Source organism: Nuphar pumila, chromosome 15 (assembly GCF_984573655.1).
Source record: "Nuphar pumila chromosome 15, dmNupPumi1.hap1.1, whole genome shotgun sequence".
NCBI classification, from domain to species: Eukaryota; Viridiplantae; Streptophyta; class Magnoliopsida; order Nymphaeales; family Nymphaeaceae; genus Nuphar; species Nuphar pumila.
In genome coordinates this window covers 72578992-72588180 of record NC_143263.1, presented here as the reverse complement: position 1 = coordinate 72588180, position 9189 = coordinate 72578992, and positions in this window count along the sequence as shown.

Sequence of the window (9189 nt, the reverse complement as noted above, 5' to 3'; positions counted from 1 at the left end):
AAAACCAGATGCTTTCCTTCTCTTCTTTCAAAAGTATGCTTTGAGTGCAAGGCTCTCTCTCTCTCTCTCTCTCTCTCTCTCTCTCTCTCCATCTAATATATTCTAGAAAGTAAAAAAATCTGCATGAAATGGGATTGAGTTTGAAGCACAAGCCTTTTGTGGTATTGCTGAAAATGTTAGGAGTAATTGGAGCATTCTCCCCCAAAAACTCCTCTGGTTTAGACAACTGGCTGGTTGTTGTTGGGAACTTGACTTTTGGGTTTTCTTCTGTGTCAACAGATTATTGAAAGAATATTACGCGGACAAGTTGTCGGTTGAGACTCGTGAGCGAAAATCTAGGCGGGAAGACATGAGACGGTTTGACGGTGCTCGGACCTGATACTGACCCGATCCGAATTTGAGGTTCGGGTCTCAAGTCTAAGTCCAACCTGACCCGACTTATGCAGAACCAGATCCATGGTTGGACCCACAGTGACAGATGAACGAAACGGCGAAACGTTTGTTTCAATCCGGTGAGAATCACTTTCTCACTTAAGAGTGATTCTCATTTAGCTCCACGTCGAAACAAACGTCAGAAAATGAAGCATTATAAAATGACTCTTATTTACAGTAGCAAATGAGAGTCATTTTCTCGAGAAACCGGAATCCAAAGGGGGCCCCTGCGATTCCTTACCACTTTGGGGGCAAAGCAAACGTAATTTCTTGTGAAATTTTGTAATTTTCATTTTTTTTTTCATTTTATTAGTATCAGCAAAAATGAATATATTTAAAATTTAAAAATCGTGTAAGAAGAACAAAATAGAAATATGTAAAGGATATTAATGTCATTTTTCATTTTTATTCTTAGAAATATGTTTTGGCAGTTTAAAACAATCGTTATTTTTCCAATATTTTAAAAGATATGACCAGATGTGTCACTATACACATATAACATAAATCAACCACCAACAATGAAAATCTTAATTTTTTTAATTATTATATTGAAAATTGAAAGATAGCAGATCTTTACCGACCGAATTTGGTTTGAAAGTTTATAAATTAAACCTGTTTGGCTGGGTTCATGTACTACGTGCCCGGGTCCTGTTGGTCTGACCCGAATCAGACTAATTTCATTAAGACCGGGCCCCATCGGATTTAATCCGTGACCGAATCAGGTCATACCCGATCCGTTGGCAGCCTTATCCATGTAAAAAGAGCGGGATGATTGCATGGAGCTGATGATGATGACGACGTTTGATGATGGCATGTCATAATGTACAAGTGCACATGGATCATGCATGAGCCCATCATACAGATCGTCACCAAAAGATTGACAATGTGGGGTCCATTGTGGAAAAAGGGAACATTGAAAGGATAAGACGATGATGGCATGTTCATGGTACACATCTGCAAATTGGGCATCTGTAGGATCATCATCTGGATTATCAACCACCAAGATTGGCACAGCCCAAGATTGTTGGTGAGGTCCATTTATGAAAAAGAGAAATGATCTTATGTATTGATGATGATGGCAGGTGTATGGTGGAAAACTGCATGTGGAGCTTCTGTGATAGTTTGTCACCTGACAAAATGGGAGGTCCATATTGTTGAACGGGTCCATGTTTGGTGATGAAGCATGGAGCGTTTCTGACCGTTGGTTTTGAAGATCCAAGGTCCCCGATCCAATTCATCAACACCATACAAGCGTCTAATCACATGGATCCGATTCCAAGAATAAGCTAATAAGCCTAATATACCATGGCTTAATATATAAAGCATATTCTCATTATTATCATAAAACTGATTCGGATTAGTTTGCATTCTGACTATCGTAACCGAGAGATCTCTGGTTCGAATGCCATGGGTTATTATTCCCCATATTGCCCATGGATCTACCGGTCAAAGGATAAATTAGACCAAGAGAGACTCATATATGCTGATTAGGGAATAGACCAGGCAGCCTAGGGCTCGAATCTGCCCTAAAGAGGGCAGGTTCGGTCAGCTAGGGATCAGATATGTCCGAAAGAGGGCAGATCTGGCCAGCAGAGGCACAAATCTATCAGAGAGAAGACAGATCCGGCCAAAAAGGTCATAGATTTGCCAATCAGGAGATCAATCCAGCCGATAGAGGCTCAGATCTGTTGATCTGAGGACAAATCAGATGAGATGAGGCTCGAATACATCAATCTGGCCATTAGGGGCTTGGTTCTGCCGGTCACAGGTCAAATCTAGATAGTGTTGGTTCATATGCATCGGAGAGAGGAATATATGGGCCAGAACATGTGTGGATTGACCGAAAAGGTCAAATCCATCTGTTAGGGCTTGAATCTGCCGACCAAGGTTCGGATCGAGCTAGTTTTGACTCGGATCAACTGGCGGAGGAGGGGATCCAGTCAGTGTTGGCTCAAATCGACTGGCGGATCCTGTTGAGTGTAAGAAGAGGAGATGAGAGAGAATTCAAATGAAGAAAATGTGGGCTCTTTTTCTTTTTGGAAAAGGTTGGACTTGATGATGTGGAATAGTTCCATATTGAAGAGGTTTGAGTTTGTTGTGGGCTTTATAACCTACATGTAAACTCTTACACTTGTTCCTAAGAACAAGAGGATGGGATGACTACCACACACACATGCGTGCGCACGCCCGCACGCCGTGTCGTGCCCATGACTCATCGTAGTTCATGTCCATTAACAGACGGGTCTCGACTCCTCGGATTCCATAACGGATCCCTTCGACATTTGTCTAACCGTTCGTGGGTTATAAAAGCGCGGTTAGGGTTGGGGTTACGAACTTGTTGTAACATAAAATTCTGAGAAAAAAAAAAAGACTCGTGTTGAACATATAATAAAGTTGTTATTTTATATTTTGGAACCTTTATTGGCAAGAGGTATTTAGATGATGGTTTGTTTAAACTTCGTGTTGAACATGTTTGCAATGATAAATTAGAGAATGATGTTTCTTTTGATTCATTGTCTAATGTTGCATATAACATAGAATCATTTGATTTGTGACATAATAAATTAGGTTATGTGAACTTCAGTTCTGTGAAACACATGATGAACTTGAAGATGATTCTTGAGCATTTCATAGATAAAACTAAAAAATGTAAAATTTATGTGCAAGCAAAACAATGTAGGAAACTATTTCATACGATTGTTAGAGATTATGAAATATTGGATCTGGTGCACACAGATATCTGTGAGTTTAATGGAGTGTTAACCAGAAATCATAAAAAGTATTTTATCACTTTTATAGATGATGACACTAAATTTTGTTATGTGTATCTGCTAAAATCAAAAGATGAAGCTTTTGATAAATTTCTTATTTTTAAGAATGAAGCAAAAACACAAACTGGTAGAAAACTTAAAAGATTGAGGTTTGATAGAGAGAGAGAATATACCTCTAATAAACTCAATGAATATTGCAAATCTGTTGGCATAATTCATGAGTTTACAGCTCCATATTCTTCTCAATCTAATGTGATTGTAGAAAGAAAGAATAAAACCCTAACTGACATGATAAATGCTCTACTTGAGAGTTCTGGATTACCTGCCTATATGGGGTGGATGCTCTGAATACGACTTGTTATATTCTGAATAGAGTTCCTCAAAAGCATAAAAACAATAGCCCTTTTGAACTCTGGAGAAATAGAAAATCAAGCTTGAAATACCTTAAAGTGTTGGGGTGCCTTGCAAAGGTACTTGTCTCAGAGCACAACAGGAAGAAGCTGGGTCCTAAAACCGTAGATGTTGTCTTTTGGGGTTATTTAGAGAACAACTATGTCTACAAGTTCTTAGTAATTAAGTCTGAGATATCTGACATAGATGTAAACCCTATTTTTGAGCTTCGAGAAGCTACATTCTTTAAGGATGTATTTCTCATGAAAGTTGGTGTATCTCATAATCTATCTTCATTAGATATACCTTCAACTTCTTGTTTCATTTCCGAACATATGGAAAGGATGACAGATGTGGGGGTTGAACCATCTTGCTTCCATCCTAGACCTATTGAGTCTGAGGAAGTGGTTGAACCTAGAAGAAACAAGAGATCACGGATTACCAAGCATTTGGGAAGTGATTTTATCACTTACCTTATCGAGGATGATCCTCCCACTTTTCGAGATGCAATGGTTTCTCATGAAGCAAGGCATTTGAAATAAGCCATAAAGAGTAAAATGGACTCCATTGTCTCTAATAACACTTGGGAATTGGTTGACCTCCCTCATGGTAGTTTCACTATTGGGTGCAAATGGATCTTTAAGAAGAAGTTGAAACCAGATGGATCCATTGACAAGTACAAGGCAAGACTGGTTGCCAAGGGGTTCAAACAAAAGGAGGAAATAGATTATTTTGACACATATTCTCCGGTTACCCGGATGACCACTATTAGGGTGCTTATTGCATTGGCTTCCATTTATGATCTCGCGGCTCATCAAATGGATGTGAAGACTGTCTTTTTGCATGACGATCTTGAAGAAGAGAACTATATGGATCAACCTGAGGGTTATGTAGCTCTTGAAAATGAAAACAAAGTTTGTAAACTTGTTAAGTCATTGTATGGACTAAAAAAAGCCCCTAAACAATGGCATGAGAAGTTTGATAATGTTATTTTATCATTTGGCTTTGTTGTCAATGAATCTGATAAATGTGTTTATTGCAAAGTTAAAAGTGATGGTTGTATCATTTTATGCATGTATGTAGATGATATTCTATTGTTTGGTTCCAATATAAGAATTGTTAATGAGACAAAGTCGTTTCTTAGTACTAAATTTGATATGAAGGATATGGGTGTTGCAAATGTGATCTTAGGCTTAAAGTTGACTCGTTCAGCTGAGGGGATAGTCATTTCTCAATCTCACTTTGTTGAGAAAGTACTTGATAAATTTGGTTATAACCAATGGAGATCTGTAGCAACTCCATATGACCCTTATATTCTTCTTCATAAGAATATGACTGGTGTCTCTGTGTCTTAATTAAGGTATTCCTAGATTATTAGAAGTTTGATGTATCTTGCAAATTGCACGAGACCAGATATTTCGTTATCCGTGACAAAATTAAGTAGATACATGTGAACACCCCAAATTTTTCAAAATCTTTTAAATATTCCCTTTTTGCCCCTAAATTCATTTTTTAGCAAAATGAGTCATTTTTAAATCTAAATTCCAATACATTTCTCAAGTTTTACTGAAATTAATTTCATTTTATATGTCTGACCTGGTTTCGGATCTAGACTCATCGTCCTGATCCAAATCTGAGTCTCATTGTCCAATTTTTAAATTAAATTTACAGAAAATACCAAAAATAGTTTTTTAAATAGCTCGGGCAGTCCCTTCGACATCCGTTTGGATCCATCACGTTGTATTTTTCGATTCGAGTTCCAAAACTCGAACATTTTCTCAAAACTTAGGTCTGAACTCATTCTTTTGAAGAATTTTCCCCAAAATGGCCTGAAATTCTCGGGAAAACATTTTTTTAAAAATATTTCTCAGAAAAATATAAAAGTTTAGTGTTTAAACTTTGTTTTTCATAAAATCTTTGTTTTCTATTACAAAAATACAAAAAAATTGGAAAAATGATACAAAATTTCAAAAATTGAGGAAAAAGCAAATGGTTTTAAAACTTGAAAAATGGAATTTTTGCCAAAAACCTCATTTTTGAGCCATTTTACAAAAATCTTAAAAAGAGGGAATCCTTCTTTTGGAAATTTGAGAAAGAAGAAACGGCCATCTCCCGCACGCTCTTCCCTCTCATTCTTACCCTCCATCTCCAACCACTTCTGCTTCTCTGAGCCTTCCATCTACAACCACCTCCCTCTCTCGATCTCCCTTTTCACTCTTTAAAAAGGGAGCACGCAGAGGGGAGGAGGATCCGTCTGCTACCCCCCCCCCACACACACACACACACACACACCCATCAACATCCATTAAACTCTTCACCCCTCTTAATCGCCTTCTTCCCCTGGTGCTCCCCCTCTTCTTCTTCAGAAATAGAGGACCTCCACAGTAGAACAAAAGGGAAGGGTCCCTCCTTTAGAATCCCTGTAAAGCCGGTAAGTCCCTTTGTCTCCTCCTTTCTCTATTATTATCTGATTTACCCTTCAGATTTCCTGATTTCATTGCCCCATCAAGGCACTATGGAGGGGTTGATCTGCCTATAACAATATCAACACCTCCCTTTGTGCAACAGCAAATGGAATTTTTCAATTCCAATATTGGTTCTCTGCTTTACAATTTTTTTTATTAGTTGTGTAAGGGTAAATTCCTGTTTATGCCATTTTCAAGTTTCATATTCCTTCCGCAAGTTATTCATATTCGTTTTCTCTAGTTATTTTTGTGTATTTCAAAATTCCAGGAAACCTGTGAGTATTTCTGCTTTTCTCTTGATTTTCTTACTTTAGGCCCCATTAACGCACAACCAGTAGTGTTGAGTTGTTCATACAACATCAAACCACTTTCGTGCAACAATGAAGGAACACTTCTTCCAACAATCCCTTGTGTTTGTTCTTTTTTTTTTTATGGCTTAACACTACAAGAAAATTGTTAATTAGCGACGGAAATTTGCGACGGATTTTTTCCGTCGCAAATTAGCGACAAATTAGCTAGAGAAAACTTTTTTCATGAATCCGTCGCTAATTAGCGACGGATTAGCAATGAAAGTTGTTTCATCGCTAATCCATCGCTAATTAGCGATAGATTAACGACAACAATTTTTCGTCGCTAATTCTCAATACAAGAAAACCATTTTAGCGAGGGATTTAGCGAGGGAATTTTTCCGTCGCTAATTAGCGACAGATTAGCGACGGAAAAATTCCCTCGCTAAATCCCTCGCTAATTTTTTATTTAAACTGAGCGCGAAATTTCCCCCCTCTCCTCGTTCGAAATTTAAATCGACCGTGCGATTTAAACCGCTCTCTCCCCGTCAAAGAGCGCGCTGGAGAGCATGACGGCGATGAGGCAGATTGTTGGAGGATGGCGACGTCGGCGACGAAGGACGGCGATGACGGAGGACGGCGACGACGGAGGACGGCGACGACAGAGGACGGCGACGCCGGAGGACGGCGACGCCGGAGGACGACAACGATGGAGGACAACGACGACGAAGGACGGCGACGATGGAGGACGGCGATGACTTCGGAGGACGCCGTTTCACGGAGGACGGCGACACCAGAGGATGGTGACTACGTCGGAGGACGGCGACACCAGAGGACGGCGACGACGGAGGACGGCGACGAGTTCGGAGGACGCCGTTTCACGGTGGATGGCGACGAGGCTGAGCGATTGTTGGAGGAAGGCGATGCCGGTTCACGGAGGACGGCGATGCCGAAGAGCACCGGTTCACGGAGGACGATACAAGTCTGTGAAATGCCTGTCGGGTGCGGTATAAGTCCGGCTTATTGCTGCCGGAATACCGCCCGACAGGGATCAATTTTTTTTATTTTTTTTATTTTAATTTAGCGACAGATTAGCGACGAATAATGTCCGTCGCTAATCTGTCGCGAATTTGCGACGGAATTAACGACAGATAAGTTTTTCGCCAATTAGCGAGCAAAAATTCGCGATGGCCTCTATCCATCGCTAATCCGTCGCTAAGCCGTCGCTAAACTGTTTAGCGATGGCTTAGCGATGGATTAGCGACGAATTTAGGTCGTCGCTAATCCACAGGTTTCTTGTAGTGTAAATGATAACGGATATTTATTGGGCTAGTGAGGGACGCTTTTCTCTTTCTTGTTTTAAATCTGTATTGGTGAAGTCGACTTATCCCTAAATTTATTTGATGGGGTGAGGTAACTTTGTCATGATCCCTGTACATGAATAGACGATACATTCCCCCCCCCCCCCCCCCCTTTGTATTACTATCTTGCTAGAGTACTAAAACTTAGAGATCCTTCGTGAATATCAAACTGGCTACGTTATCACATATGTTAGTCATGGCATGTGTTGAACCTCACGCTACTGAAGAAAAATCTGGGAGACCTTCTACTTGTGTGACCTATTACCACTGGCAGAGAAAGTCACTATGGCAATGAGGTAATCCTTGCATTCCTTCAGCTATTTCATGATCATCTGTAGCAATCCCAAAGGATCAAGAATGGTGTAGTGGTGTGGGATCCGTGTTGAAAAGGCAATCTGAAAGGCTATGCATAATTCATACGCAGGTAAAATCGAAGCTTATAGAGTTTAAAATGAGTCCTGTCTGCAATTTCTCTTTGAAAGTTTTGCTGCATCATTATATTTAAATTCTGAAACGTCATTTTTTTTAGTTTCACGTTCATATGTCTGTTGCCTTACAACCTCATATGTCGGTTGTTGGGGTTTGAAGTGTAGTTATCATCATCTTGTTAAACACTCTGTGTGATTTATTAGCAGGGAATGAACAAGAATGACAGATTTAGGATATTAGCACCAAGAATTGCTTACAGGTACACAGATATTGCCCAGTCGGAACCTCCCAACAAAGGAAGTAATATTGCTTGATTTCTCCTTCAGACTCACTCTTGTTGATGGGCATAAATCTCTCATTAGCACAATAAAGAAGCTGGGAATATGGTGAACATTGGTCGATTCAGTGCGGAAGAAATTTTCTTTCTCACTTTTTATGTAAAAGAAGATAAGCCAAGTATACCGTATGATGTTGGTATGACATGTTTGAAATACTGATCTCACTCATTGTAGAACTCATATTTGATTTGAAGCCCCTGTTATGTTTTCTGTAGATATGCAAGCATCATTTCATCTGCACTATATTTATATATATATATATATATATATATATATATATATATATATATATATATATATATTAGATCTATCTTAATCATCCCACCTACAGCATCATCACCCACCACTTCACCCTTCATCGTTGCAACTACGACAGTAGTTGCACTTCATCCCATCTCTACCTTGCTGCAAATCTGTATATGTTAGCAGCTATACCCCAGCCACTTGCCTAGAGCATTGACGTTCCCCACAGGCTGCTTTTCACTGCTTAACACCTTGTACGCAGCACAGTGGTAGCCACCTCTACCACAATCACTTCATCCATTCAACAGGTAATACCTTCTCTCTCAGTCGCACCCTTGGCATTATTTTGTTTTTTGTTTTTTTACTGCATGTTCATCACAGCATATTACACATTGTCTTCACACTGCACCTCTTCATCTAACTTTTATACCATATACTGCAAAATTTTGCACACTTACCTGCACAATGACCAT